The 9,920-nt window shown below is 40.3% G+C and overlaps 1 non-coding gene across 1 annotated transcript; it reads left to right on the top strand.

Moving 5' to 3' along the window:
* The first annotated feature begins 9,528 nt into the window (after positions 1–9,528).
* On the top strand, positions 9,529–9,635 carry LOC112305692 (U6 spliceosomal RNA). The gene has a single exon (XR_002974850.1). It is a non-coding gene; the product is annotated as a U6 spliceosomal RNA (small nuclear RNA).
* Positions 9,636–9,920: the final 285 nt, after the last annotated feature.

Raw genomic sequence — 9,920 nt, 5'->3', positions numbered from 1 at the left:
GGAGAAACAGGAAGTAACATACAAGGGAGCCCCAATAAGGTTAGCAACTGACTTCTCAATGGAAACTCTCCAAGCCAGAAGAGAATGGCAAAAAATATTCCAAGAAAGGAGAACCAGAGGCCTGCAACCAACACTACTTTACCCACCAAAGCTCTCAATCAAGATAGAAGGCCAAATAAAGAGTTTCCCAGACAAAAGAAGTCTAAAAGAATACAGCTCCACCAAACCAGCTCTGCAAGAGATGCTAAAGGGACTGCTTTAAGGAAAGGAAGGAAAAGAGAAAGACAGAGGAACACAAGTAGGAAAAAATGGCAATGAATAACTACCTATCGATAATAACCTTAAACGTACATAGATTAAATGCTCCAATTAAAAGACATAGAATAGCTGAATGGATAAGAAAACATGACCCACACATATACTGCCTACAAGAGACCTATCTCAGGACAAAAGTCTTACACAGACTGAAAGTGAAGGGCTGGAAAAAAGACTTTTCAAGCAAACAGACAGGAAAAAGGAGCAGTGGTAGTAATACTCATATCAGACAAAATAGACTTCCAAAGAAGGGCCATAAAGAGAGACCAACAAGGTCACTTCATAATACTCAAAGGAAGAATCCACCAAGAAGACAGAAACATTATAAATATATATGCACCCAACATAGGAGCACCCAAATAAATCAAGAAAATTTTGGAGGACTTCAAGAAAGATACTGACAGCGACATAATTATGGTAGGAGACTTAAACACCCCACTGTCAAAAATGGACAGGTCTTACAAAAAAAATATCAACAAGGATATTGTGTCACTTAACAATACCCTAGATGAAATGGACTTAACTGATATATATATATATATATAGCTTTACATCTCAAAGAAACAAAATACACATTCTTTTCAAGTGTACATGGAACATTTTCAAAGATAGACCATATGATAGGAAACAAAGCAAGCCTCAACAAATTCAAGAAAATTGAAATCATATCAAGCATTTTCTCTGACCACAAGAGACAGAAACTAGAAACCAACCCCAAAGGAAAAAACACAAAACACTCAAAATTATGGAGACTGAAGAGCATGCTATTAAACAATGAATGGGTCAAGAACGAGATTAGCGAAGAAATCAAAAACTTTCTGGAAACATGAAAATGAACTCACAACAACCCAAAACCTATGGGACACAGCAAAGGCAGTCCTGAGAGGGAAGTTCATAGCAATACAGGCTTACCTTAAAAAGATAGAAAAATTTCAAACAAACAACCTAACTGTACGCCTACAAGAACTCGAGGAACAACAACAAAGACAGCCCAGAGCAAGCAGAAGGAAGGAAATAACCAAGATCAGAGCAGAGTTAAATGACATAGAGACTAAAAGCACAATTCTAAGGATCAATGAATCCAGGAGCTGGTTCTTTGAAAAGATGAACAGAATCGACAAGCTTTTAAGTAGGCACATCAAGAAAAAGAGAGGATCCAAATAAAACAATTAGAAATGAAGGAGGACAGAATACAACTGATACCATAGAAATACAAAGGAATGTAAGCAATTACTACGAAGAACTGTATGCCAAGAAATTTGAAAACCTAGCTGAAATTGACACATTTCTAGAAAAATATAATCTTCCAAAACTTAATGAAGAAGCAGAAAATCTGAACAGACCAATAACAGCAGATGAAATTGAAGCAGTCATCAAAAAACTCCCAACACACAAAAGCCCTGGACCAGATGGTTTCACAGGAGAATTCTACAAAGCATTTAAGGAAGAGCTAACCCCTATCCTTCACAGACTATTCGAAAAAATCCAAACGGTTGGAAGACTCCCAAACTCTTTTTATGAAGGCAGCATCATCCTAATCCCAAAACCAGATAAAGGCACAATGAAGAAAGAAAACTTCAGGCCAATATCACTGATGAACATACACGCTAAAATTCTCAACAAAATATTGGCAAACCGCATCCAGCAATACATTAAAAAGATGATCCACCATGACCAAGTGGGATTCATCCCAGGGATGCAAGGATGGTACAATATTCACAAATCAATAAACATAATACATCACATTAACAACAGCAAAGACAAAAATCACATGATCATATCAATAGATGCAGAAAAAGCATTTGATAAGATACAGCACCTATTTCTGATAAAAACACTCAGCAAAGTGGGAATAAAGGGAGCATTCCTCAATATATTAAAGGCCATATATGAGAGACCTACAGCCAACATCATACTCAATGAACAAAAATGTAGAGCTTTCCCACTAAGATCAGGAAAAAGACAAGGATGCCCTCTCTCACCACTCCTATTCAACATAATATTGGAAGTCCTAGCCACAGCAATCAGACAAGAAAAAGAAATAAAAGGAATCCAAATTGGAAAGTAGGAAATGAAACTGTCACTGTTTGAAGACAACATGATAGTGTACATTGTAAATCCTATAGACTCCACCAAAAACCTACTCGACCTCATAAATGAATTTGGCAAAACAGCTGGATACAAAGTCAATACTCAGAAATCAAAGGCATTCCTGTACACCAACAACAAAACTGCAGAAACAGAAATCAGGAAAAAAATCCCATTTGATATAGCAACAAGAAAACTAAAGTACCTAGGAATAAAGCTAACCAAGGAGGTAAAAGACCTGTACTCAGAAAACTACACAACACTGACGAAAGAAATTAAAGAAGACACAAACAAATGGAAGCATGTACTGTGCTCATGGATTGGAAGAATTAACATCATCAAAATGGCCGTACTACCCAAAGAAATTTATAGATTCAATGCAATCCCTATTAGAGTACCCATGACATATTTCACAGATATAGAACAAACATTGCAGAAATTTATATGGAACCATAAACGACCCCAAATAGCTGCAGCAATTTTGAAAAAGAAGAACAAAGCCGGAGAGATCACAATACCTGATATCAAACTGTATTACAAGGCCACTGTAATCAATACAGCCTAGTAATGGCATAAAAACAGGCACATAGACCAATGGAACAGAACAGAGTGCCCAGAAATAAACTCAAGTCTTTATGGTCAATTAATATTTGACAAAGGAGGCAGGAGCATAAAATGGAGCAAAAACAGCCTCTTCAACAGATGGTGTTGGGAGATCTGGAAAGCCACGTGCACAAAAATGAAACTTGATCACCAACTCACGCAATACACGAAAATAAACTCAAGGTGGATAAAAGACTTAAATATTAGTCGTAACACCATAAAAGTCCTAGAGGAAAACATTGGCAGGAAAATCTCTGACATTCCACGCAGCAACATCCTCACAGACATGTCCCCTAAAGCAAGGGACATAAAGGAAAGAATAAACAAATGGGACCTCATCAAAATAAAAAGCTTCTGCATGCCTAAAGAAAACAGCATTAAAATCAAAAGAGAACCAACAGTATGGGAAAACATATTTCCTAATGATACCTCAGACAAGGACCTAATCTCCAAAATATATAAAGACCTCACATGACTCCACTCCAGGAAGACAAACAACCCAGTTAAAAAATGGGCAAAGGACCTGAACAGACAATTCTCCAAGGAAGACATACAGAGGTTCCAGAGACATATGAAAAGATGCTCAGCATCACTAGCCATCAGAGAGATGCAAATTAAAACCACAATGAGGTACCATCTCACACCAGTCAGAGTGGCCAACATAAACAAATCCACAAACAAATGTTGGAGAGGATGCAGAGAAAAGGAATCCTAGTGCACTGTTGGTGGGAATGCAGACTGGTGAGGTCACTGTGGAAAACAGTATGGAATTTCCTCAGAAAACTAAAAATGGAACTGCCCTTTGACCCAGCAATTCCGCTAATGTGATTATACCCTAAGAACCCTGAAACACCAATCCAAAAGAACCTGTGTACCCCAATGTTCATAGCAGCACAATTTACAATAACCAAGTATTGGAAGCAACCTAAGTGCCATCAGCAAATGAGTGGATCCAAAAACTATGGTATATATACAGAATGGAATTCTATGCAGCGGAGGAAAGAAGGAGCTTATACCCTTTGCAACAGCATGGATGGAACTGGAGAGCATTATGTTAAGTGAAATAAGCCAGTCGGTGAGGGACAAATACCATACAATATCACCTTTAACTGGAACATAATAAATAGAAGAAAAAAGCAAACAAAATATAACCAGAGACATTGAAGTTAAGAACAATCTATCAATGGCCAGCGGGGAGTGGGGAGGGGACAGTGAGGAGAGGGGATTACAGGAACTACTATAAAGGACACATGGACAAAATCAAGGGGGAGGTTGGAGGTGGGGGTGGGAGGGGCGTTCAGCTGGGGTGGGGTGGAGGTATGTGGAGAAAAGGCACACAACTGTAATTGAATAACAATACAAAATTAAAATTAAAAAAAACCTAAGATGTAGAACAATTTTTTCTAGGGTTTATTACTGCAACTCAAGTCCACATATAAATAACAATCATTGGGTAGTAGAGACTTTACTGCAAGACCAGTAAGGGAATTCTGATTGGAGTGTTATGAATATTAAGGAAAAGAGTAGACTGAATTTTATTATCAGTGAATTAGAACATTTTATATCAGAAAGGTGACTAATGATAAAACTCCCTTTGCCCTTTTAAAAATCAAAAATATAACTTGAATTCATATATACATATCAAAACACATGAGAGGAAGAACAATTATTAGTTGTATGATGGCACTTGTAATGGAAGAAATCCATACACTGTTCCTTTGCCAACCACAGGCACAACAGACACCAACCCATCCCTGGCAGTGACAGTGCTGTGATACCAGGACAAAAGGGTCATACCCACCCCATCACTGGACTTCTCTAATGACACATCAGAATAATCACCCACCCTCCCAGTGGACAAAAATATAGGGAGTATATATTTTTTTCACCAATGTGATCTCATTTGACTATAGTTTATCTCATTTTAAACCTACTAAAGAAACTGAATTCGGCCCTCAAGGAATTGGGTGTCTCACCCAGAACAGCAGAGAAAGTCACTAGTGGAAGCTGGGTCCAGTTTCCTTCTCAAGATCCCCTGGTCTGGCTGTTGCAGCCTACTGATAGTGAACTTGAAATGAGCAGGGAGTATGAACTATGTCAATTTAATTGGCATAGTAAAAACATAGTTGACAGAAGTCTGGCTGGTGAAGATGACTTGAAGATTGGGAAGGGAGAGAAGAAAAGAAGAAGAAAGCACCAAGAAGTTAGCACCTTCATTTTATAAAGTTCAGTGTCAAGGGAGTCTATTGAAAGAAAATGGAACTAGAAATAAAAAGATGAGTGTGTTATTTATAGTTAGGATTACCAATAGAAGTGGTAGAAATAGTAATACAATTCTCAAATATTTCAAAGGGTAGAAAAGTGAAGGGGTTGGTTGTAAGTCAGCCAGATGCTCTATATCTCCAGCAGAATGTGGGCTGATAGATGTATGAAGCATATTGATAGTGACCCACAGAGCTAAAACATATTATTTAGAGTTATGGAGGAATCCCACAGAACAATTACCAATAGAAAGAGTGCAATATTTCTGCAGTATGGTTCTGGGCTATGAAGCCATCTGGGAAGAAACTCATTTTGTATTATAAGTCCATTTTAATATTTAATTTGTTAACTATAAATGTGCATTATCTTTTAAAAAATGACATAGAACCAATTTGCTGATTTTGTATAGAAATATTTCCTATGTTCTCAAAAGAACATTTTAAGGAAAAAATCCTACAGAAATTATAAATAATGTGCTTGTCATTTCTGAATGCCAAGAACACCACTGCTCACACTTTTTAGTTTTAAAATACATGTTTTATTATTATTTCAGTATAGTAAGGCCAACAGATCAGGATAGACAGCTACTGAATAGATAATTTGTTACAGTTCTCAGAGGAGGGGGCTCTCCTTACAGGGCCACATGGGTAAGCACTAAGGTGGGTCAGGACGCAGTGGAGGAGGGGGAAACATAGGCAAGAACCTTTCTTGTGGTTTCCATGGGAAGGGAATTAAAGGCAGGGTGAACCGATTTAGGATTGGTGAGGTTGAATAAATTCAGTAGGCTCTGGGGCATAGTGGTTGTCCATAGTTTTCTGGTACCTGGCCCTGGGTGATTAGGGTAGATGGATTGTGGTCTAAGTAATAGTGGGATAAAGTAGATGCTTGGAGCCATGGGCTCTGGATTTTACATTTGCATCACATTTCATTGGTTTGCATTTCACAGACATGCTCAAAGGTAAGCTATTGTATCTCTAGGAATTGGCTTACTCTGGGATAGGCAATCATTCCAAAGTCAGAAAAGACCTAACATGTCAAAAGCATCAGAGTAAAAAACATAAAAGAGATGGTTGATACATCTTTTAAAATGGGATTTTTTTTCCTGTCAAAAAGAAAAATCAGTGTCCGTTACCTGCATCAGTGAAATAACATTTTAAAGAAATTACCAATTGTTAGATATTGCCACACTGGGTAGTGAGTGGCTCACCAAGGCCATTAGCCTATTAACCAGCATTGGCAAGTGGTGATAAAATCTTCTGTTGATACTTCTGCTATTTGCCCAATATTTCCCATTTTGTCTGCCTCTGAGCTAGAACAACACACAGAGCCCATCAGTGTGCTGTGCATCCTCAAGATGAATAGTGCTGCTGGTCTCCAGGCCTTACACAAGCAAGCAACCTTCTGGCTTGAATTTGGTCAACCCAGAAAAAATAAAATATGCCAGTGTTTGTCCAGGGGAGTATGAGACATCTCATACAATATTAATATTTGATATTAGAGTTATCTATCAACTTCTGTGCTTTTGATTAGCATGGTCAAAGTCCTACTCCCAACCCTTTCCAAGCCCTGTTTTTGGACCTCATAGCAGTTGTCCCCATTAAGCTTCAGAGCCTGTCCCATGTTTTATTTGTGCACTCTCCTGTTAATAATTGTTTCAATAAATCATTTGACAGCAAGGTAAATAGATAAATACTAGAAATAGAAAAGTAGAGTGTGAAGACCCCAACTGAGACAAGAGAAGCAGCGTGACAGCCTTTGCTTTGGGCCTACCTAGCTTGTCTAAATTCATAACACAAATACAAGAGTCCTCTGCTGTTAAAAATATCTGGAACCTGCTATCACTCTTCATTTTTCCCAGTGAATGGTTGGCAGAAATCTTCCACATTACTTACTTAATAATTTGTTATAAAAATTATAGTTTTACAGCTGAGTGATTTGATTACTTTTTGTTTTCTCTGAGAATCAAGTGTTTAATTAGGGATTGATTTTTGTGAGGGAGACTGTGTGGATGATTTGGATTTAGATGAATGTCCCCCAATTCCAGTGTGCAGGCGACCTGTTGTGGAGCCTTACCTGGCTCCCTTTTCATTAGCTGTCACCTCCCTTCTTCTGGTGCACTGTCCAGTTTTCATAGCTCTACCATGGGAAAGTTTAAGGGCAGAATGTAAAGGACAGTGCAGCTCTGCCAGGTACAAATGGTCACAGAGAGCTGCTCATGTAGGGGCTGCCTAGAAAACATGAAATAAAGTGAGTTTGCAACAAGAAAATTCTAAAAAACAGTGCTCTCTTCTAATCATAAATAAATAATTTATCCACTGAAAATATCATGTGGCCCAAAGAATCAGAGAACTTTTACACAAATAATCTATAAGGTTTTATATTAAAGAGAGAGAGGATTCCAAGTAACTGCAGAGTAGGTAGAAGTTACACTCAATCTGCTATTGCCAAAATGGATTTACAGCCAAATTATAGAGCAATCAATCTGAATGTCCGACTTAAGGACAGCTGAGCAGGAGTATTATATCCAAGGACTTACAGAAGAAGCTACACAGAGACTGGTAAGAAGGGCAGAAATGCTGAGAGAGCTGGCCCCTGCACACATGTGCAGCAGCTGAGAGGCTGGAGGGATATCTCAGCTGCAAAACTCTGCCCAGGAGCATTGGTCTCAACCCTATGCAGGGATCCCCAACCTAGAGCAACAGAGATGGAAAGAGGAGCACACATAGCATCTGGCGGCAAAAATCAGTGGGTATTTAGTCTGCCATGTTCGAGAAGGGAATCTGCTAGAAACCCAGATACCACCTTCTTGGGGGGTACACTGTCCTATCAACACTTACTGGCAGCACCATTCTGCTGTGCTTGGGTCCTGTAGAAAGGTCTGCTGGATGCACCCAGCATGGAACTTTGGGGTGCTCATTTTCTGGAGAAGTTCTTGGTGGAGACTCAGTCAGTGATTGACTGGTGCAGCTTTGGAAAGAAGACCATTCTTCCCCACCTCAAGCATAAAGCTGGTTACCCCCTCCATCTGTTGAATCACGTGGCCTGCTCTGTTACTCTGTGGCCCTGCCCAGCTGAGTTCAGTTGTTCAGGGGGATCAGGATGCAGCATAGAACTGGGACTTACAGAGGATCTTCTGGGAAGGCTTCTTTCTGGGAATCAGAGAAGTGGGTTCTGGATTGTGTGGGTACATCATGGTGGACACCTGTATCTTCCCTGTGAGCCCAGCCCCTACAATTCCAGGAAGAGGAAGAGGTGCTCCCCACCCGCCTCCTACAGGCTTGTCAGCAACACCCCAGTGGGAGACTGTTTGGATCTGCCTTCCCAAATGCCAGTGGTCCTGATCGGTGCTGAGCTTAGTTATTTCCATGGGTTGAATGGTGTGCTGCTTGGAGCTGAGACATTCAGAGTGTGTCTTCCTCAGGCTACTGTCTGGGGACAGGATGAAATGCTTGGCTACCTCCTGTGGGGTTAGCCAGCACCACCCCCAATGAAAGACTTTTTTCATCTGCCCTCTCAAGACCCAGTGGCTCCTTTCTATTAAGTTTGATTCTGCAGAGGGGACTTCTGGCTGCAGTGCACTTCTCCTGGGGGAGTTAGATTTGGAGACTTGGGCAGAAACTGAGTGGTATGGCTCTGGAGTAAGCATCACTTTCCTCTCATTGAATGCCTGGCCATGCAGCTCCCATGCCAGAAACCCACTACCCCCATCATCCTGACACAGTCACCCGACCCTACAGTGTTTGACACCTGTGTAAGGGTCTGTGGGTCTCACCTAGCCAGAACCCACTCTACAGTCTTTCTTTTAGAGGGCTCTGGAGGAAGAGCAGGAAACAACATGGGCAGGCAGAGTAGCTAACAGATGGAGGCAGACCTCAGACAGCCTTGCATCTTTTATACATCTGCCCCCAGCTCTAAGCTGGAGGACTCTGACCTTGATACATAGACTGGTTCCTCCCATAAACATTCAGGCCTAGTAGATGCAGCCAAAAACAGTGAACAGTGTGGTTGTTAAAGGTAGCCAAGGGCTGATTACACATAATGTCTTTCATAGACCTGAACTTAAACCCTGCACAAGTTGAGCCAGAACCAACACAATCAGTGTGGCTTTAGACCACACCCAAGCTCAACCCAACTAACCTCACAAGTGGCACACCCAAAGGGGGATTCTGGCAAGAAACCGACTCTGCTGGGAACAACTTTGCCACAAGGGGCAGCCCTTGCACAATGATGATTGCACAGTGACTCATACATAGAGATTGAGTGCTCACTTCTGTAGAATATATACTAAATTTGGAGTGATACAGAGAAGATGGGAATGGCTCTTGTGCAAGGATGACATGCAAACTCATGAACTGTTCCATATTTTAAGGAGTTCCAGCCAATATGGATGCGTAGGTAGAAACACTTCACTTCCTCGCAACACCAACTGACACCTGTGTATTTCTGTGTATGCACACATGCATGTGTACATGTGTGTGCACGTGTGCATACAAAAAACAACAACAAAGGATCACTCAGTCAACAAAATATTTCTATACCCAAGTGTCTCTATCAAGTTACTATCTTTGAGGAGCTCATAATCTGGATGCAGGAAAGAAAAAAGAAATAAGCCTCGAATCAGTAAAGGACAAGTGAGCCTGAGTTTTCTGGGC

The sequence above is a fragment of the Desmodus rotundus genome, chromosome 4 (genome assembly GCF_022682495.2).
Source record: "Desmodus rotundus isolate HL8 chromosome 4, HLdesRot8A.1, whole genome shotgun sequence".
Taxonomy (NCBI): Eukaryota; Metazoa; Chordata; class Mammalia; order Chiroptera; family Phyllostomidae; genus Desmodus; species Desmodus rotundus.
This window is presented reverse-complemented; position numbering and strand designations above follow the sequence as displayed.